Raw genomic sequence first — 24,803 nt, 5'->3', positions numbered from 1 at the left:
CTCTCTATCTCTCTCCGAAACTCTCTATCACTCTCTGACACGCTCTGACACTCTCTGACACTCTCAGACACTCACTATCACACTCTGATACTCTCTGACACTCACTATCACTCTCTGACACTCTCTGACACTCACTATCACTCTCTGACACTCTCTATCACTCTCTGACACTCTCTGACACTCACTATCACTCTCTGACACTCTCTGACACTCACTTCACTGACACTCTCTATCACTCTCTGACACTCTCAGACACTTACTGTCACTCTCTGACACTCTCTGACACTCACTATCACTCTCTGACACTCTCTATCACTCTCTGACACTCTCTATCACTCTCTGACACTCACTATCACTCTCTGACACTCTCTGACACTTACTATCACTGTCTGACACTCTCTATCACTCTCTGACACTCTCAGAGACTCACTATCACACTCTGATACTCTCTGACACTCACTATCACTCTCTGACACTCTCTATCACTCTCTGACACTCTCTGACACTCACTATCACTGTCTGACACTCTCTATCACTCTCTGACACTCTCAGACACTTACTGTCACTCTCTGACACTCTCTATCACTCTCTGACACTCTCAAACAATCACTATCACTCTCTGACACTCTCTATCACTCTCTGACACTCTCTGATACTCTCAGATGATCACAGACACTCACTATCACTCTCTGACACTCTCTGACACTCACTGTCACTATCTGACACTCTCTGATGCTCTCTGACACTCACTATCACTCTCTGACACACTCTGACACTCTCGACACTCTCTGACACTCTCTATCACTCTCTATCACTCTCTATCAATCTCTGACACACTCTGACACTCTCGGACACTCACTATCACACTCTGACACTCTCTGAAACTCTCTAACACTCTCTGACACTTTCTGACACTCTCTGACACTCTCACTATCACTCTCTGACAATCTCTGACACTCTCTGACACTCTCTGACACTCACTATCACTCTCAGACACTCACCATCACTCTCTGATACTCTCTGACACTCACTATCACTCTCTGACACTCTCTATCTATCTCTGACACTCTCTGACTCTCACTATCACTCTCTGACAATCTCTATCACTCTCTGACACTCTCTATCAATCTCTGACACGCACTATCTCTCTCTGACACTCTCTGACACGCTCTATCACTCTCTGACACTCTCTGACACTCTCAGACACTCACTATCACTCTCTGACACTCTCTGACACTCTCTGACACTCTCCATCACTCTCTGACACTCTCTGACACTCTCTGACTCTCACTATCACTCTCTGACAATCTCTATCACTCTCTGAAACTCTCTATCACTCTCTGACACGCACTATCTCTCTCTGACACTCTCTGACACTCACAATCACTCTCTGACACACTCTGACACTCTCAGACACTCAGTGTTACTCTCTGACACTCTCTGACACTCTCTATCACTCTCTATCACTCTCTGACACAGTCTGACACACTCTATCACTCTCTATCACGCTCTGACACACTCTGACACTCAGAGACACTCACTGTCACTCTCTGACACTCTCTATCTATCTCTGATACTCTCTGACTCTCACTATCACTCTCTTACAATCTCTATCACTCTCTGACACTCTCTATCACTCTCTGACACTCTCTATTACTCTCTGACACTCACTATCACTCTCAGACACGCACTATCACTCTCTGATACTCTCTGACACTCACTATCACTCTCTATCACTCTCTATCACTCTCTGACACACTCTGACACACTCTATCACTCTCTATCACGCTCTGACACACTCTGATACTCAGAGAAACTCACTGTCACTCTCTGACACTATCTGACACTCACGATCACTCTCTGAAACTCCCTATCACTCTCTGATACTCTCTGAAACTCACTATCACTCTCTGATACTCTCTGACACTCTCTATCACTCTCTGACACGCACTATCACTCTCTGACACTCACAATCACTCTCTGACACACTCTGACACACTTAGACACTCAGTGTCACTCTCTGACACTCTCTGACAATCTCAGACAATCACTATCACTCTCTGACACTCTCTGACACACTCTATCACACTCTGACACACTCTGACACACTCTGACACTCAGAGACACTCACTGTCACTCTCTGACACTCTCTGACACTCACTGTCACTCTCTGACACTCCCTATCACTCTCTGACACTCTCTGAAACTCTCTAACACTCTCTGATACTCTCTGACACTCTCTAACACTCTCTGACACTCTCTGACACTCTCTGACACTCTCACTATCACTCTCTGACACTCTCTGACACTCTCTGGCACTCTCTGACACTCTCTGACACTCTCTGACACTCGCTGACACTCTCTCACACTCTCTGACACTCTCTGACACTCTCTATCACTCTCTGACACTCCCTATCACTCTCTGACACTCTCTGACACACTCTAACACTCACTAACACTCTCTGAAACTCTCTGACACTCTGTGACACTCTCACTATCACTCTCTGACACTCTCTGACACTCTCTATCACTCTCTGACACTCTCTATTACTCTCTGACACTCACTATCACTCTCAGACACTCATTATCACTCTCTGATACTCTCTGACACTCACTATCACTCTCTGACACTCTATCTATCTCTGACACTCTCTGACACTCACTATCACTCTCTGACAGTCTCTATCACTCTCAGACACTCTCTGTCACTCTCAGACATTCTCAGACACTCAGTATCATTCTCGGACATTCACTATCACTCTCTGACACTCTCTGACACTCTCTGAAACTCTCTATCTCTCTCTGAGACTCTCTACCACTCTCTGACACTGTCTGACACTCTCTGTCACTCTCTGACACTCTCTGACACTCTCTGACACTCTCAGACACTCATTATCACTCTCTGACACTCTCTGACGCTCTCGGATACTCTCTGACGCTCACTATCACTCTCTGATACTCTCTGACACTCAATATCACTCTCTGTCACTCTCTTTCACTCCCGGACACTCTCCATCACTCTCTGACACTCTCTATCAATCTCTGACACGCACTATCTCTCTCTGACACTCTCTGACACGCTCTATCACTCTCTGACACTCTCTGACACTCTCAGACACTCACTATCACTCTCTGACACTCTCTGACACTCTCTGACACTCTCCATCACTCTCTGACACTCTCTGACACTCTCTGACTCTCACTATCACTCTCTGACAATCTCTATCACTCTCTGAAACTCTCTATCACTCTCTGACACGCACTATCTCTCTCTGACACTCTCTGACACTCACAATCACTCTCTGACACACTCTGACACTCTCAGACACTCAGTGTTACTCTCTGACACTCTCTATCACTCTCTATCACTCTCTGACACAGTCTGACACACTCTATCACTCTCTATCACGCTCTGACACACTCTGACACTCAGAGACACTCACTGTCACTCTCTGACACTCTCTATCTATCTCTGATACTCTCTGACTCTCACTATCACTCTCTTACAATCTCTATCACTCTCTGACACTCTCTATCACTCTCTGACACACTCTATTACTCTCTGACACTCACTATCACTCTCAGACACGCACTATCACTCTCTGATACTCTCTGACACTCACTATCACTCTCTATCACTCTCTATCACTCTCTGACACACTCTGACACACTCTATCACTCTCTATCACGCTCTGACACACTCTGATACTCAGAGAAACTCACTGTCACTCTCTGACACTATCTGACACTCACGATCACTCTCTGAAACTCCCTATCACTCTCTGATACTCTCTGAAACTCACTATCACTCTCTGATACTCTCTGACACTCTCTATCACTCTCTGACACGCACTATCACTCTCTGACACTCACAATCACTCTCTGACACACTCTGACACTCTTAGACACTCAGTGTCACTCTCTGACACTCTCTGACAATCTCAGACAATCACTATCACTCTCTGACACTCTCTGACACACTCTATCACACTCTGACACACTCTGACACACTCTGACACTCAGAGACACTCACTGTCACTCTCTGACACTCTCTGACACTCACTGTCACTCTCTGACACTCCCTATCACTCTCTGACACTCTCTGAAACTCTCTAACACTCTCTGATACTCTCTGACACTCTCTAACACTCTCTGACACTCTCTGACACTCTCTGAAACTCTCACTATCACTCTCTGACACTCTCTGACACTCTCTGGCACTCTCTGACACTCTCTGACACTCTCTGACACTCGCTGACACTCTCTCACACTCTCTGACACTCTCTGACACTCTCTATCACTCTCTGACACTCCCTATCACTCTCTGACACTCTCTGACACACTCTAACACTCACTAACACTCTCTGAAACTCTCTGACACTCTGTGACACTCTCACTATCACTCTCTGACACTCTCTGACACTCTCTATCACTCTCTGACACTCTCTATTACTCTCTGACACTCACTATCACTCTCAGACACTCATTATCACTCTCTGATACTCTCTGACACTCACTATCACTCTCTGACACTCTATCTAACTCTGACACTCTCTGACACTCACTATCACTCTCTGACAGTCTCTATCACTCTCAGACACTCTCTGTCACTCTCAGACATTCTCAGACACTCAGTATCATTCTCGGACATTCACTATCACTCTCTGACACTCTCTGACACTCTCTGACACTCTCTATCTCTCTCTGAGACTCTCTACCACTCTCTGACACTGTCTGACACTCTCTGTCACTCTCTGACACTCTCTGACACTCTCTGACACTCTCAGACACTCATTATCACTCTCTGACACTCTCTGACGCTCTCGGATACTCTCTGACGCTCACTATCACTCTCTGATACTCTCTGACACTCAATATCACTCTCTGTCACTCTCTTTCACTCCCGGACACTCTCCATCACTCTCTGACACTCTCTATCAATCTCTGACACGCACTATCTCTCTCTGACACTCTCTGACACGCTCTATCACTCTCTGACACTCTCTGACACTCTCAGACACTCACTATCACTCTCTGACACTCTCTGACACTCTCTGACACTCTCCATCACTCTCTGACACTCTCTGACACTCTCTGACTCTCACTATTCTTCTCTGACAATCTCTATCACTCTCTGAAACTCTCTATCACTCTCTGACACGCACTATCTCTCTCTGACACTCTCTGACACTCACAATCACTCTCTGACACACTCTGACACTCTCAGACACTCAGTGTTACTCTCTGACACTCTCTGACACTCTCTATCACTCTCTATCACTCTCTGACACAGTCTGACACACTCTATCACTCTCTATCACGCTCTGACACACTCTGACACTCAGAGACACTCACTGTCACTCTCTGACACTCTCTATCTATCTCTGATACTCTCTGACTCTCACTATCACTCTCTTACAATCTCTATCACTCTCTGACACTCTCTATCACTCTCTGACACTCTCTATTACTCTCTGACACTCACTATCACTCTCAGACACGCACTATCACTCTCTGATACTCTCTGACACTCACTATCACTCTCTATCACTCTCTATCACTCTCTGACACACTCTGACACACTCTATCACTCTCTATCACGCTCTGACACACTCTGATACTCAGAGAAACTCACTGTCACTCTCTGACACTATCTGACACTCACGATCACTCTCTGAAACTCCCTATCACTCTCTGATACTCTCTGAAACTCACTATCACTCTCTGATACTCTCTGACACTCTCTATCACTCTCTGACACGCACTATCACTCTCTGACACTCACAATCACTCTCTGACACACTCTGACACTCTTAGACACTCAGTGTCACTCTCTGACACTCTCTGACAATCTCAGACAATCACTATCACTCTCTGACACTCTCTGACACACTCTATCACACTCTGACACACTCTGACACACTCTGACACTCAGAGACACTCACTGTCACTCTCTGACACTCTCTGACACTCACTGTCACTCTCTGACACTCCCTATCACTCTCTGACACTCTCTGAAACTCTCTAACACTCTCTGATACTCTCTGACACTCTCTAACACTCTCTGACACTCTCTGACACTCTCTGAAACTCTCACTATCACTCTCTGACACTCTCTGACACTCTCTGGCACTCTCTGACACTCTCTGACACTCTCTGACACTCGCTGACACTCTCTCACACTCTCTGACACTCTCTGACACTCTCTATCACTCTCTGACACTCCCTATCACTCTCTGACACTCTCTGACACACTCTAACACTCACTAACACTCTCTGAAACTCTCTGACACTCTGTGACACTCTCACTATCACTCTCTGACACTCTCTGACACTCTCTATCACTCTCTGACACTCTCTATTACTCTCTGACACTCACTATCACTCTCAGACACTCATTATCACTCTCTGATACTCTCTGACACTCACTATCACTCTCTGACACTCTATCTATCTCTGACACTCTCTGACACTCACTATCACTCTCTGACAGTCTCTATCACTCTCAGACACTCTCTGTCACTCTCAGACATTCTCAGACACTCAGTATCATTCTCGGACATTCACTATCACTCTCTGACACTCTCTGACACTCTCTGAAACTCTCTATCTCTCTCTGAGACTCTCTACCACTCTCTGACACTGTCTGACACTCTCTGTCACTCTCTGACACTCTCTGACACTCTCTGACACTCTCAGACACTCATTATCACTCTCTGACACTCTCTGACACTCTCGGATACTCTCTGACGCTCACTATCACTCTCTGATACTCTCTGACACTCAATATCACTCTCTGTCACTCTCTTTCACTCCCGGACACTCTCCATCACTCTCTGACACTCTCTGGCACTCTCTATCACTCTCTGACATTCTCTATCAATCTCTGACACTCCCTATCACTCTCTGACACTCTCTGACACTCTCTGACACTCTCTAACACTCACTAACACACTCTGACACTCACTATCACTCTCTGACACTCTCTCACACTCTCTGACACTCTTTATCACTCTCTGACACTCTCTGATACTCTCTATCACTCTCAGACACTCTCAGACACTCACTATCACTCTCAGACACTCTCTATCTCTCTCTGACACTCTCTATCACTCTCTATCTATCTCTGACACTCTCAGACACTCACTATCACTATCTGACGCTCACTATCTCTCTCAGACTGTCTCTATCACTCTCTGACACTCTCTGAAACTCTCTATCTCTCTCTGAAACTCTCTATCACTCTCTGACACGCGCTGACACACTCTGACACTCTCAGACACTCACTATCACACTCTGATACTCTCTGACACTCACTATCACTCTCTGACACTCTCTATCACTCTCTGACACTCTCTGACACTCACTATCACTCTCTGACACTCTCTGACACTCACTTCACTGACACTCTCTATCACTCTCTGACACTCTCAGACACTTACTGTCACTCTCTGACACTCTCTGACACTCACTATCACTCTCTGACACTCTCTATCACTCTCTGACACTCTCTGACACTCACTATCACTCTCTGACACTCTCTGACACTCACTATCACTGTCTGACACTCTCTATCACTCTCTGACACTCTCAGACACTCACTATCACACTCTGATACTCTCTGACACTCACTATCACTCTCTGACACTCTCTATCACTCTCTGACACTCTCTGACACTCACTATCACTCTCTGACACTCTCTGACACTCACTATCACTGTCTGACACTCTCTATCACTCTCTGACACTCTCAGACACTTACTGTCACTCTCTGACACTCTCTATCACTCTCTGACACTCTCAAACAATCACTATCACTCTCTGACACTCTCTATCACTCTCTGACACTCTCTGATACTCTCAGATGATCACAGACACTCACTATCACTCTCTGACACTCTCTGACACTCACTGTCACTATCTGACACTCTCTGATGCTCTCTGACACTCACTATCAATCTCTGACACACTCTGACACTCTCGACACTCTCTGACACTCTCTATCACTCTCTATCACTCTCTATCAATCTCTGACACACTCTGACACTCTCGGACACTCACTATCACACTCTGACACTCTCTGAAACTCTCTAACACTCTCTGACACTTTCTGACATTCTCTGACACTCTCACTATCACTCTCTGACAATCTCTGACACTCTCTGACACTCTCTGACACTCACTATCACTCTCAGACACTCACCATCACTCTCTGATACTCTCTGACACTCACTATCACTCTCTGACACTCTCTATCTATCTCTGACACTCTCTGACTCTCACTATCACTCTCTGACAATCTCTATCACTCTCTGACACTCTCTATCAATCTCTGACACGCACTATCTCTCTCTGACACTCTCTGACACGCTCTATCACTCACTATCACTCTCTGACACTCTCTGACACTCTCTGACACTCTCCATCACACTCTGACACTCTCTGACACTCTCTATCGCTCTCTATCACTCTCAGACATTCTCTGACACTCTCTGACACTCTCTACCACTCTCTGACACTCTCTATCACTCTCTGACACTCTCTGACACTCTCTGACACTCTCTATCACTCTCTGACACTCTCAGACACTCACTATCACTCTCTGACACTCTCTGACACTCTCTGACACTCTCCATCACTCTCTATCACTCTCTGACACTCTCTATCACTCTCTATCACTCTCTATCACTCTCTGACACTCTCTATCACTCTCTGACACTCTCTATCACTCTCTATCACTCTCAGACACTCACTATCACTCTCTGACACTCTCTGACACTCTCTGACACTCTCCATCACTCTCTATCACTCTCTGACACTCTCTATCACTCTCTATCACTCTCTATCACTCTCTGACACTCTCTATCACTCTCTGACACTCTCTGACACTCTCTGACACTCTCTATCACTCTCAGACACTCACTATCACTCTCTGACACTCTCTGACACTCTCTGACACTCTCTGACACTCTCTATCACTCTCTGACACTCTCTGACACTCTCAGACACTCACTATCACTCTCTGACACACTCTATCACTCTCTGACACTCTCTGACACTCTCTATCACTCTCTATCACTCTCTGACACTCTCTGACACTCTCAGAGACTCACTATCACTCTCTGACACACTCTATCACTCTCTGACACTCTCAGACACTCTCTGACACTCTCTGAAACTCTCTATCACTCTCTCTCACTCTCTGACACTCTCAGACACTCACTATCACTCTCTGACACTCTCTGACACTCTCTGACACTCTCTGACACTATCTATCACTCTCTGACACTCTCTGACTCTCTCAGACACTCACTATCACTCTCTGACACTCTCTGACACTCTCTGACACTCTCTATCACTCTCTGACACTCTCTGACACTCTCCATCACTCTCTATCACTCTCAGACACTCACTATCACTCTCTGACACTCTCGGACACTCACTATCACTCTCTGACACTCTCTGACACTCTCTGACACTCTCTATCACTCTCTGACACTCTCTGACACTCTCAGACACTCACTATCACTCTCTGACACTCTCTGACACTCTCTGACACTCTCTATCACTCTCTGACACTCTCTGACACTCTCCATCACTCTCTATCACTCTCAGACACTCACTATCACTCTCTGACACTCTCTGACACTCTCTGACACTCTCTGACACTCTCTATCACTCTCTGACACTCTCTGACACTCTCCATCACTCTCTATCACTCTCAGACACTCACTATCACTCTCTGACACTCTCGGACACTCTCTGACACTCTCCATCACTCTCTATCACTCTCTGACACTCTCTGACACTCTCAGACACTCACTATCACTCTCTGACACTCTCGGACACTCTCTGACACTCTCCATCACTCTCTATCACTCTCTGACACTCTCTATCACTCTCTGACACTCTCTGACACTCTCTGAAACTCTCTATCACTCTCTCTCACTCTCTGAAACTCTCTATCACTCTCTCTCACTCTCTGACACTCTCAGACACTCACTATTACTCTCTGACACTCTCTGACACTCTCTGACACTCTCTGACACTCTCTGACACTCTCCATCACTCTCTATCACTCTCAGACACTCACTATCACTCTCTGACACTCTCGGACACTCTCTGACACTCTCCATCACTCTCTATCACTCTCTGACACTCTCTATCACTCTCTATCACTCTCTGACACTCTCTATCACTCTCTGACACTCTCTGAAACTCTCTATCACTCTCTCTCACTCTCAGACACTCACTATCACTCTCTGACACTCTCTGACACTCTCTGACACTCTGAGACACTCTCAGACACTCACTATCACTCTCTGACACTCTCTGACACTCTCTATCACTCTCTGACACTCTCTGACACTCTCTGACACTCTCTATCACTCTCTGACACTCTCTGACACTCTCAGACACTCACTATCACTCTCTGACACTCTCTGACACTCACTATCACTCTCTGACACTCTCTGACACTCTCTGACACTCTCAGACACTCTCTGACTCTCTCAGACACTCACTATCACTCTCTGACACTCTCTGACACTCTCTGACACTCTCTATCACTCTCTGACACTCACTATCACTCTCTGACACTCTCGGACACTCACTATCACTCTCTGACACTCTCTGACACTCTCTGACACTCTCTATCACTCTCTGACACTCTCTGACACTCTCAGACACTCACTATCACTCTCTGACACTCTCTGACACTCTCTGACACTCTCTGACACTCTCTATCACTCTCTGCAACTCTCTGACACTCTCCATCACTCTCTATCACTCTCAGACACTCACTATCACTCTCTGACACTCTCGGACACTCTCTGACACTCTCCATCACTCTCTATCACTCTCTGACACTCTCTGACACTCTCTATCACTCTCTGACACTCTCTGACACTCTCTATAACTCTCTATCACTCTCAGACACTCACTATCACTCTCTGACACTCTCTGACACTCTCTGACACTCTCTGACACTCTCTATCACTCTCTATCACTCTCAGACACTCACTATCACTCTCTGACACTCTCTGACACTCTCTGACACGCTCTATCACTCTCTGACACTCTCTAACACTCTCAGACACTCACTATCACTCTCTGACACTCTCTGACACTCTCTGACACTCTCCATCACTCTCTGACACTCTCTGACACTCTCTATCACTCTCTATCACTCTCAGACACTCTCTGACACTCTCTGACACTCTCTATCACTCTCTGACACTCTCTATCACTCTCTGACACTCTCTGACACTCTCTGACACTCTCTGACACTCTCTGACACTCTCTATCACTCTCTGACACTCTCTGACACTCTCAGACACTCACTATCACTCTCTGACACTCTCTGACACTCACTATCACTCTCTGACACTCTCTGACACTCTCTGACACTCTCAGACACTCTCTGACACTCTCTGACACTCTCTGACACTCTCAGACACTCTCTGACACTCTCTGACACTCTCAGACACTCACTATCACTCTCTGACACTCTCTGACACTCTCTGACACTCTCTGACACTCTCTATCACTCTCTGACACTCTTTATCACTCTCTGACACTCTCTGACACTCTCAGACACTCACTATCACTCTCTCACACTCTCTCACACTCACTATCACTCTCTGACACTCTCAGACACTCACTATCACTCTCTGACACTCTCTGACACTCTCTGACACTCTCTGACACTCTCTATCACTCTCTGACACTCTTTATCACTCTCTGACACTCTCTGACACTCTCAGACACTCACTATCACTCTCTCACACTCTCTCACACTCACTATCACTCTCTGACACTCTCTGACACTCTCTGACACTCTCTGACACTCTCAGACACTCACTATCACTCTCTGACACTCTCTGACACTCTCTGACTCACTCCATCACTCTCTATCACTCTCTGACACTCTCTATCACTCTCTATCACTCTCTATCACTCTCTGACACTCTCTATCACTCTCTGACACTCTCTGACACTCTCTATCACTCTCTATCACTCTCAGACACTCACTATCACTCTCTGACACTCTCTGACACTCTCTGACACGCTCTATCACTCTCTGACACTCTCTAACACTCTCAGACACTCACTATCACTCTCTGACACTCTCTGACACTCTCTGACACTCTCCATCACTCTCTGACACTCTCTGACACTCTCTATCACTCTCTATCACTCTCAGACACTCTCTGACACTCTCTGACACTCTCTATCACTCTCTGACACTCTCTATCACTCTCTGACACTCTCTGACACTCTCTGACACTCTCTGACACTCTCTATCACTCTCTGACACTCTCAGACACTCACTATCACTCTCTGACACTCTCTGACACTCTCTGACACTCTCCATCACTCTCTATCACTCTCTGACACTCTCTATCACTCTCTATCACTCTCTATCACTCTCTGACACTCTCTGACACTCTCTATCACTCTCTATCACTCTCAGACACTCACTATCACTCTCTGACACTCTCTGACAGTCTCTGACACTCTCTGACACTCTCTATCACTCTCTGACACTCTCTGACACTCTCAGACACTCACTATCACTCTCTGACACACTCTGACTCTCTCTGACGCTCTCCATCACTCTCTGACAGTCTCTGACACTCTCTGACACTCTCTATCACTCTCTCTCACTCTCTGACACTCTCTATCACTCTCTGACACTCTCTATCACTCTCAGACACTCACTATCACTCTCTGACACTCTCTGACACTCTCTGACACTCTCTGACACTCTCAGACACTCTCTGACACTCTCTATCACTCTGTATCACTCTCTGACATTCTCTGACACTCTCTGACACTCTCAGACACTCACTATCACTCACTGACACTCTCTGACACTCTCTGACACGCTCTATCACTCTCTGACACTCTCTAACACTCTCAGACACTCACTATCACTCTCTGACACTCTCTGACACTCTCTGACACTCTCTGACACTCTCAGACACTCACTATCACTCTCTGACACTCTCTGACACTCTCTGACTCACTCCATCACTCTCTATCACTCTCTGACACTCTCTATCACTCTCTATCACTCTCAATCACTCTCTGACACTCTCTATCACTCTCTGACACTCTCTGACACTCTCTATCACTCTCTATCACACTCAGACACTCACTATCACTCTCTGACACTCTCTGACACTCTCTGACACGCTCTATCACTCTCTATCACTCTCTGACACTCTCTATCACTCTCTATCACTCTCTATCACTCTCTGACACTCTCTATCACTCTCTGTCACTCTCTGACACTCTCTATCACTCTCTATCACACTCAGACACTCACTATCACTCTCTGACACTCTCTGACACTCTCTGACACGCTCTATCACTCTCTGACACTCTCTAACACTCTCAGACACTCACTATCACTCTCTGACACTCTCTGACACTCTCTGACACTCTCCATCACTCTCTGACACTCTCTGACACTCTCTATCACTCTCTATCACTCTCAGACACTCTCTGACACTCTCTGACACTCTCTATCACTCTCTGACACTCTCCATCACTCTCTATCACTCTCAGACACTCACTATCACTCTCTGACACTCTCGGACACTCTCTGACACTCTCCATCACTCTCTATCACTCTCTGACACTCTCTGACACTCTCTATCACTCTCTGACACTCTCTGACACTCGCTATAACTCTCTATCACTCTCAGACACTCACTATCACTCTCTGACACTCTCTGACACTCTCTGACACTCTCTGACACTCTCTATCGCTCTCTGACACTCTCTGACACTCTCAGACACTCACTATCACTCTCTGACACTCTCGGACACTCTCTGACACTCTCCATCACTCTCTATCACTCTCTGACACTCTCTATCACTCTCTGACACTCTCTGACACTCTCTGTAACTCTCTATCACTCTCAGACACTCACTATCACTCTCTGACACTCTCTGACACTCTCTGACACTCTCTATCGCTCTCTGACACTCTCTGACACTCTCAGACACTCACTATCACTCTCTGACACACTCTGGCACTCTCTATCACTCTCTGACACTCTCAGACACTCTCTGACACTCTCTGAAACTCTCTATCACTCTCTCTCACTCTCTGAAACTCTCTATCACTCTCTCTCACTCTCTGACACTCTCAGACACTCACTATTACTCTCTGACACTCTCTGACACTCTCTGACACTCTCTGACACTCTCTGACACTCTCCATCACTCTCTATCACTCTCAGACACTCACTATCACTCTCTGACACTCTCGGACACTCTCTGACACTCTCCATCACTCTCTATCACTCTCTGACACTCTCTATCACTCTCTATCACTCTCTGACACTCTCTATCACTCTCTGACACTCTCTGAAACTCTCTATCACTCTCTCTCACTCTCAGACACTCACTATCACTCTCTGACACTCTCTGACACTCTCTGACACTCTGAGACACTCTCAGACACTCACTATCACTCTCTGACACTCTCTGACACTCTCTGACACTCTCTATCACTCTCTGACACTCTCTGACACTCTCTGACACTCTCTATCACTCTCTGACACTCTCTGACACTCACTATCACTCTCTGACACTCTCTGACACTCACTATCACTCTCTGACACTCTCTGACACTCTCTGACACTCTCTGACACTCTCAGACACTCTCTGACTCTCTCAGACACTCACTATCACCCTCTGACACTCTCTGACACTCTCTGACACTCTCTGACACTCACTATCACTCTCTGACACTCTCGGACACTCACTATCACTCTCTGACACTCTCTGACACTCTCTGACACTCTCTATCACTCTCTGACACTCTCTGACACTCTCAGACACTCACTATCACTCTCTGACACTCTCTGACACTCTCTGACACTCTCTGACACTCTCTATCACTCTCTGCAACTCTCTGACACTCTCCATCACTCTCTATCACTCTCAGACACTCACTATCACTCTCTGACACTCTCGGACACTCTCTGACACTCTCCATCACTCTCTATCACTCTCTGACACTCTCTGACACTCTCTATCACTCTCTGACACTCTCTGACACTCTCTATAACTCTCTATCTCTCTCAGACACTCACTATCACTCTCTGACACTCTCTGACACTCTCTGACACTCTCTGACACTCTCTATCACTCTCTATCACTCTCAGACACTCACTATCACTCTCTGACACTCTCTGACACTCTCTGACACGCTCTATCACTCTCTGACACTCTCTAACACTCTCAGACACTCACTATCACTCTCTGACACTCTCTGACACTCTCTGACACTCTCCATCACTCTCTGACACTCTCTGACACTCTCTATCACTCTCTATCACTCTCAGACACTCTCTGACACTCTCTGACACTCTCTATCACTCTCTGACACTCTCTATCACTCTCTATCACTCTCTATCACTCTCTGACACTCTCTGACACTCTCTATCACTCTCTATCACTCTCAGACACTCACTATCACTCTCTGACACTCTCTGACAGTCTCTGACACTCTCTGACACTCTCTATCACTCTCTGACACTCTCTGACACTCTCAGACACTCACTATCACTCTCTGACACACTCTGACTCTCTCTGACGCTCTCCATCACTCTCTGACACTCTCTGACACTCTCTGACACTCTCTATCACTCTCTCTCACTCTCTGACACTCTCTATCACTCTCTGACACTCTCTATCACTCTCAGACACTCACTATCACTCTCTGACACTCTCTGACACTCTCTGACACTCTCTGACACTCTCAGACACTCTCTGACACTCTCTATCACTCTGTATCACTCTCTGACATTCTCTGACACTCTCTGACACTCTCAGACACTCACTATCACTCACTGACACTCTCTGACACTCTCTGACACGCTCTATCACTCTCTGACACTCTCTAACACTCTCAGACACTCACTATCACTCTCTGACACTCTCTGACACTCTCTGACACTCTCTGACACTCTCAGACACTCACTATCACTCTCTGACACTCTCTGACACTCTCTGACTCACTCCATCACTCTCTATCACTCTCTGACACTCTCTATCACTCTCTATCACTCTCTATCACTCTCTGACACTCTCTATCACTCTCTGACACTCTCTGACACTCTCTATCACTCTCTATCACACTCAGACACTCACTATCACTCTCTGACACTCTCTGACACTCTCTGACACGCTCTATCACTCTCTGACACTCTCTAACACTCTCAGACACTCACTATCACTCTCTGACACTCTCTGACACTCTCTGACACTCTCCATCACTCTCTGACACTCTCTGACACTCTCTATCACTCTCAGACACTCTCTGACACTCTCTGACACTCTCTATCACTCTCTGACACTCTCCATCACTCTCTATCACTCTCAGACACTCACTATCACTCTCTGACACTCTCGGACACTCTCTGACACTCTCCATCACTCTCTATCACTCTCTGACACTCTCTGACACTCTCTATCACTCTCTGACACTCTCTGACACTCGCTATAACTCTCTATCACTCTCAGACACTCACTATCACTCTCTGACACTCTCTGACACTCTCTGACACTCTCTGACACTCTCTATCGCTCTCTGACACTCTCTGACACTCTCAGACACTCACTATCACTCTCTGACACTCTCGGACACTCTCTGACACTCTCCATCACTCTCTATCACTCTCTGACACTCTCTATCACTCTCTGACACTCTCTGACACTCTCTGTAACTCTCTATCACTCTCAGACACTCACTATCACTCTCTGACACTCTCTGACACTCTCTGACACTCTCTATCGCTCTCTGACACTCTCTGACACTCTCAGACACTCACTATCACTCTCTGACACACTCTGGCACTCTCTATCACTCTCTGACACTCTCAGACACTCTCTGACACTCTCTGAAACTCTCTATCACTCTCTCTCACTCTCTGAAACTCTCTATCACTCTCTCTCACTCTCTGACACTCTCAGACACTCACTATTACTCTCTGACACTCTCTGACACTCTCTGACACTCTCTGACACTCTCTGACACTCTCCATCACTCTCTATCACTCTCAGACACTCACTATCACTCTCTGACACTCTCGGACACTCTCTGACACTCTCCATCACTCTCTATCACTCTCTGACACTCTCTATCACTCTCTATCACTCTCTGACACTCTCTATCACTCTCTGACACTCTCTGAAACTCTCTATCACTCTCTCTCACTCTCAGACACTCACTATCACTCTCTGACACTCTCTGACACTCTCTGACACTCTGAGACACTCTCAGACACTCACTATCACTCTCTGACACTCTCTGACACTCTCTGACACTCTCTATCACTCTCTGACACTCTCTGACACTCTCTGACACTCTCTATCACTCTCTGACACTCTCTGACACTCACTATCACTCTCTGACACTCTCTGACACTCACTATCACTCTCTGACACTCTCTGACACTCTCTGACACTCTCAGACACTCTCTGACTCTCTCAGACACTCACTATCACTCTCTGACACTCTCTGACACTCTCTGACACTCTCTATCACTCTCTGACACTCACTATCACTCTCTGACACTCTCGGACACTCACTATCACTCTCTGACACTCTCTGACACTCTCTGACACTCTCTATCACTCTCTGACACTCTCTGACACTCTCAGACACTCACTATCACTCTCTGACACTCTCTGACACTCTCTGACACTCTCTGACACTCTCTATCACTCTCTGCAACTCTCTGACACTCTCCATCACTCTCTATCACTCTCAGACACTCACTATCACTCTCTGACACTCTCGGACACTCTCTGACACTCTCCATCACTCTCTATCACTCTCTGACACTCTCTGACACTCTCTATCACTCTCTGACACTCTCTGACACTCTCTATAACTCTCTATCTCTCTCAGACACTCACTATCACTCTCTGACACTCTCTGACACTCTCTGACACTCTCTGACACTCTCTATCACTCTCTATCACTCTCAGACACTCACTATCACTCTCTGACACTCTCTGACACTCTCTGACACGCTCTATCACTCTCTGACACTCTCTAACACTCTCAGACACTCACTATCACTCTCTGACACTCTCTGACACTCTCTGACACTCTCCATCACTCTCTGACACTCTCTGACACTCTCTATCACTCTCTATCACTCTCAGACACTCTCTGACACTCTCTGACACTCTCTATCACTCTCTGACACTCTCTATCACTCTCTGACACTCTCTGACACTCTCTGACACTCTCTGACACTCTCTATCACTCTCTGACACTCTCTGACACTCTCAGACACTCACTATCACTCTCTGACACTCTCTGACACTCACTATCACTCTCTGACACTCTCTGACACTCTCTGACACTCTCAGACACTCTCTGACACTCTCAGACACTCTCTGACACTCTCTGACACTCTCAGACACTCACTATCACTCTCTGACACTCTCTGACACTCTCTGACACTCTCTATCACTCTCTGACACTCTTTATCACTCTCTGACACTCTCTGACACTCTCAGACACTCACTATCACTCTCTCACACTCTCTCACACTCACTATCACTCTCTGACACTCTCTGACACTCACTATCACTCTCTGACACTCTCTGACACTCTCTGACTCACTCCATCACTCTCTATCACTCTCTGACACTCTCTATCACTCTCTATCACTCTCTATCACTCTCTGACACTCTCTATCACTCTCTGACACTCTCTGACACTCTCTATCACTCTCTATCACTCTCAGACACTCACTATCACTCTCTGACACTCTCTGACACTCTCTGACACGCTCTATCACTCTCTGACACTCTCTAACACTCTCAGACACTCACTATCACTCTCTGACACTCTCTGACACTCTCTGACACTCTCCATCACTCTCTGACACTCTCTGACACTCTCTATCACTCTCTATCACTCTCAGACACTCTCTGACACTCTCTGACACTCTCTATCACTCTCTGACACTCTCTATCACTCTCTGACACTCTCTGACACTCTCTGACACTCTCTGACACTCTCTATCACTCTCTGACACTCTCAGACACTCACTATCACTCTCTGACACTCTCTGACACTCTCTGACACTCTCCATCACTCTCTATCACTCTCTGACACTCTCTATCACTCTCTATCACTCTCTATCACTCTCTGACACTCTCTGACACTCTCTATCACTCTCTATCACTCTCAGACACTCACTATCACTCTCTGACACTCTCTGACAGTCTCTGACACTCTCTGACACTCTCTATCACTCTCTGACACTCTCTGACACTCTCAGACACTCACTATCACTCTCTGACACACTCTGACTCTCTCTGACGCTCTCCATCACTCTCTGACACTCTCTGACACTCTCTGACACTCTCTATCACTCTCTCTCACTCTCTGACACTCTCTATCACTCTCTGACACTCTCTATCACTCTCAGACACTCACTATCACTCTCTGACACTCTCTGACACTCTCTGACACTCTCAGACACTCTCTGACACTCTCTATCACTCTGTATCACTCTCTGACATTCTCTGACACTCTCTGACACTCTCAGACACTCACTATCACTCACTGACACTCTCTGACACTCTCTGACACGCTCTATCACTCTCTGACACTCTCTAACACTCTCTGACACTCTCTATCACTCTGTATCACTCTCTGACATTCTCTGACACTCTCTGACACTCTCAGACACTCACTATCACTCACTGACACTCTCTGACACTCTCTGACACGCTCTATCACTCTCTGACACTCTCTAACACTCTCAGACACTCACTATCACTCTCTGACACTCTCTGACACTCTCTGACACTCTCTGACACTCTCAGACACTCACTATCACTCTCTGACACTCTCTGACACTCTCTGACTCACTCCATCACTCTCTATCACTCTCTGACACTCTCTATCACTCTCTATCACTCTCTATCACTCTCTGACACTCTCTATCACTCTCTGACACTCTCTGACACTCTCTATCACTCTCTATCACACTCAGACACTCACTATCACTCTCTGACACTCTCTGACACTCTCTGACACGCTCTATCACTCTCTGACACTCTCTAACACTCTCAGACACTCACTATCACTCTCTGACACTCTCTGACACTCTCTGACACTCTCCATCACTCTCTGACACTCTCTGACACTCTCTATCACTCTCTATCACTCTCAGACACTCTCTGACACTCTCTGACACTCTCTATCACTCTCTGACACTCTCTATCACTCTCTGACACTCTCTGACACTCTCTGACACTCTCTGACACTCTCTATCACTCTCTGACACTCTCAGACACTCACTATCACTCTCTGACACTCTCTGACACTCTCTGACACTCTCCATCACTCTCTATCACTCTCTGACACTCTCTATCACTCTCTATCACTCTCTATCACTCTCTGACACTCTCTGACACTCTCTATCACTCTCTATCACTCTCAGACACTCACTATCACTCTCTGACACTCTCTGACAGTCTCTGACACTCTCTGACACTCTCTATCACTCTCTGACACTCTCTGACACTCTCAGACACTCACTATCACTCTCTGACACACTCTGACTCTCTCTGACGCTCTCCATCACTCTCTGACACTCTCTGACACTCTCTGACACTCTCTATCACTCTCGCTCACTCTCTGACACTCTCTATCACTCTCTGACACTCTCTATCACTCTCAGACACTCACTATCACTCTCTGACACTCTCTGACACTCTCTGACACTCTCTGACACTCTCAGACACTCTCTGACACTCTCTATCACTCTGTATCACTCTCTGACATTCTCTGACACTCTCTGACACTCTCAGACACTCACTATCACTCACTGACACTCTCTGACACTCTCTGACACGCTCTATCACTCTCTGACACTCTCTAACACTCTCAGACACTCACTATCACTCTCTGACACTCTCTGACACTCTCTGACACTCTCCATCACTCTCTGACACTCTCTGACACTCTCTATCACTCTCTATCACTCTCAGACACTCTCTGACACTCTCTGACACTCTCTATCACTCTCTGACACTCTCTATCACTCTCTGACACTCTCTGACACTCTCTGACACTCTCTGACACTCTCTATCACTCTCTGACACTCTCAGACACTCACTATCACTCTCTGACACTCTCTGACACTCTCTGACACTCTCCATCACTCTCTATCACTCTCTGACACTCTCTATCACTCTCTATCACTCTCTATCACTCTCTGACACTCTCTATCACTCTCTGACACTCTCTGACACTCTCTATCACTCTCTATCACTCTCAGACACTCACTATCACTCTCTGACACTCTCTGACACTCTCTATCACTCTCTGACACTCTCTGACACTCTCTGACACTCACTATCACTCTCTGACACACTCTGACACTCTCTATCACTCTCTGACACTCTCTGACACTCTCAGACACTCACTATCACTCTCTGACACTCTCAGACACTCACTATCACTCTCTGACACACTCTGACACTCTCTATCACTCTCTGACACTCTCAGACACTCTCTGACACTCTCTGAAACTCTCTATCACTCTCTCTCACTCTCTGACACTCTCAGACACTCACTATCACTCTCTGATACTCTCTGACACTCTCTGACACTCTCTATCACTCTCTGACACTCACTGACACTCTATGACACTCTCAGACACTCACTATCACTCTCTGACACTCTCTGACACTCTCTGACACTCTCTATCACTCTCTGACACTCTCTGACACTCTCCATCACTCTCTATCACTCTCAGACACTCACTATCACTCTCTGACACTCTCGGACACTCTCTGACACTCTCCATCACTCTCTGACACTCTCTATCACTCTCTATGACTCTCTATCACTCTCTGACACTCTCTATCACTCTCTGACACTCTCTGACACTCTCTATCACTCTCTATCACTCTCAGACACTCACTATCACTCTCTGACACTCTCTGACACTCTCTGACACTCTCTGACACTCTCTATCACTCTCTGACACTCTCTGACACTCTCAGACTCTCACTATCACTCTCTGACACACTCTGGCACTCTCTATCACTCTCTGACACTCTCAGACACTCTCTGACACTCTCTGAAAATCTCTATCACTCTCTCTCACTCTCTGACACTCTCAGACACTCACTATCACTCTCTGACACTCTCTGACACTCTCTGACACTCTCAGACACTCTCAGACACTCACTATCACTCTCTGACACTCTCTGACACTCTCTGACACTCTCTATCACTCTCTATCACTCTCTCACACTCTCTATCACTCTCTGACACTCTCTGACACTCTCAGACACTCTCAGACACTCACTATCACTCTCTGACACTCTCTGACACTCTCTGACACTCTCTATCACTCTCTGACACTCTCTGACACTCTCTGACACTCTCAGACACTCTCAGACACTCACTATCACTCTCTGACACTCTCTGACACTCTCTGACACTCTCTATCACTCTCTATCACTCTCTCACACTCTCTATCACTCTCTGACACTCTCTGACACTCTCAGACACTCTCAGACACTCACTATCACTCTCTGACACTCTCTGACACTCTCTGACACTCTCTATCACTCTCTGACACTCTCTGACACTCTCTGACACTCTCCGACACTCTCTGACACTCTCTATCACTCTCTGACACTCTCTGACACTCTCTGACACTCTCAGACACTCACTATCACTCTCTGACACTCTCTGACACTCTCTGACACTCTCTGACACTCTCTATCACTCTCTGACACTCTCTGACACTCTCTGACACTCTCAGACACTCACTATCACTCTCTGACACTCTCTGACACTCTCTGACACTCTCTATCACTCTCTGACACTCTCTATCACTCTCTGACACTCTCTGACACTCTCAGACACTCACTATCACTCTCTGACACTCTCTCACACTCACTATCACTCTCTGACACTCTCTGACACTCTCTGACACTCCCTGACACTATCTATCACTCTCTGACAATCTCTGACACTCTCTGACACTCTCAGACACTCACTATCACTCTCTGACACTCTCTGACACTCTCTGACACTCTCTATCAGTCTCTGACACTCTCTATCACTCTCTGACACTCTCTGACACTCTCAGACACTCACTATCACTCTCTGACACTCTCTGACACTCTCTATCAGTCTCTGACACTCTCTATCACTCTCTGACACTCTCTGACACTCTCAGACACTCACTATCACTCTCTGACACTCTCTATCACTCTCTGACACTCTCTGACACTCTCTGACTCTCTCTGACACACTCTATCACTCTCTGACACTCTCTATCACTCTCTGACACTCTCTATCACTCTCTGACACTCTCTGACACTCTCTGACACTCTCTGACACACTCTATCACTCTCTGACACTCTCTATCACTCTGTGACACTCTCAGACACTCACTATCACTCTCTGACACTCTCTGACACTCTCTGACACTCTCTGACACTCTCTATCACTCTCTGACACTCTCTATCACTCTCTGACACTCTCTATCACTCTCTGACACTCTCTGACACTCTCTGACACTCTCTGACACACTCTATCACTCTCTGACACTCTCTATCACTCTGTGACACTCTCAGACACTCACTATCACTCTCTGACACTCTCTGACACTCTCTGACACTCTCTGACACTCTCTATCACTCTCTGACACTCTCTGACACTCTCTGACACTCTCTGACACTCTCAGACACTACTATCACTCTCTGACACTGTCTGACACTCTCTGACACTCTCTGACACTCTCTATCACTCTCTGACACTCTCTGACACTCTCTGACACTCTCTGACACTCTCTGACACTCTCTATCACTCTCTGACACTCTCTATCACTCTCTATCACTCTCTATCACTCTCTGACACTCTCTGACACTCTCTGACACTCTCTGACACTCTCTATCACTCTCTGACACTCTCAGACACTCACTATCACTCTCTGACACTCTCTGACTCTCTCTGACACTCTCCATCACTCTCTGACACTCTCTGACACTCTCTGACACTCTCTATCACTCTCTATCACTCTCTGACACTCTCTATCACTCTCTGACACTCTCTATCACTCTCAGACACTCACTATCACTCTCTGACACTCTCTGACACTCTCTGACACTCTCTGACACTCTCTGACACTCTCCATCACTCTCTGACACTCTCTGACACTCTCTATCACTCTCTATCACTCTCAGACACTCTCTGACACTCTCTGACACTCTCTATCACTCTCTGACACTCTCTATCACTCTCTGACACTCTCTGACACTCTCTGACACTCTCTATCACTCTCTGACACTCTCAGACACTCACTATCAATCTCTGACACTCTCTGACACTCTCTGACACTCTCCATCACTCTCTATCACTCTCTGACACTCTCTATCACTCTCTATCACTCTCTATCACTCTCTGACACTCTCTATCACTCTCTGACACTCTCTGACACTCTCTATCACTCTCTATCACTCTCAGACACTCACTATCGCTCTCTGACACTCTCTGACACTCTCTGACACTCTCCATCACTCTCTATCACTCTCAGACACTCACTATCAATCTCTGACACTCTCTGACACTCTCTGACACTCTCCATCACTCTCTATCACTCTCTGACACTCTCTATCACTCTCTATCACTCTCTATCACTCTCTGACACTCTCTATCACTCTCTGACACTCTCTGACACTCTCTATCACTCTCTATCACTCTCAGACACTCACTATCGCTCTCT

Source organism: Heterodontus francisci, unplaced genomic scaffold (assembly GCF_036365525.1).
Source record: "Heterodontus francisci isolate sHetFra1 unplaced genomic scaffold, sHetFra1.hap1 HAP1_SCAFFOLD_209, whole genome shotgun sequence".
Taxonomy (NCBI): domain Eukaryota; kingdom Metazoa; phylum Chordata; class Chondrichthyes; order Heterodontiformes; family Heterodontidae; genus Heterodontus; species Heterodontus francisci.
Note: the sequence above shows the minus strand (reverse complement) of the source record.